Consider the following 247-nt stretch of genomic DNA (forward strand, 5'->3'; position numbering starts at 1 on the left):
AGAGGAGTCTTAATATTCTTGACGTGTTGGGTCACGATCACGACATTGGCCGTGCGTATGAACACACGATATCCTTTGGTCTCATCGCTGCGACCCACGATGATACCAATCCGCGCCCGATGTACAAAGGAGTTCTTCTTCGGGTCACGGTACACTTTGCACACCGAACCAAAAGTAAAGATATCATGATGCTTGACTTGTTAGCACCTCGATTGGTGATGCTTGGTTGACCTTCGAGCTTGTGGGA

This window comes from Plasmopara halstedii, assembly GCF_900000015.1.
Source record: "Plasmopara halstedii genome assembly, contig: Scaffold_323, whole genome shotgun sequence".
Taxonomy (NCBI): Eukaryota; Oomycota; class Peronosporomycetes; order Peronosporales; family Peronosporaceae; genus Plasmopara; species Plasmopara halstedii.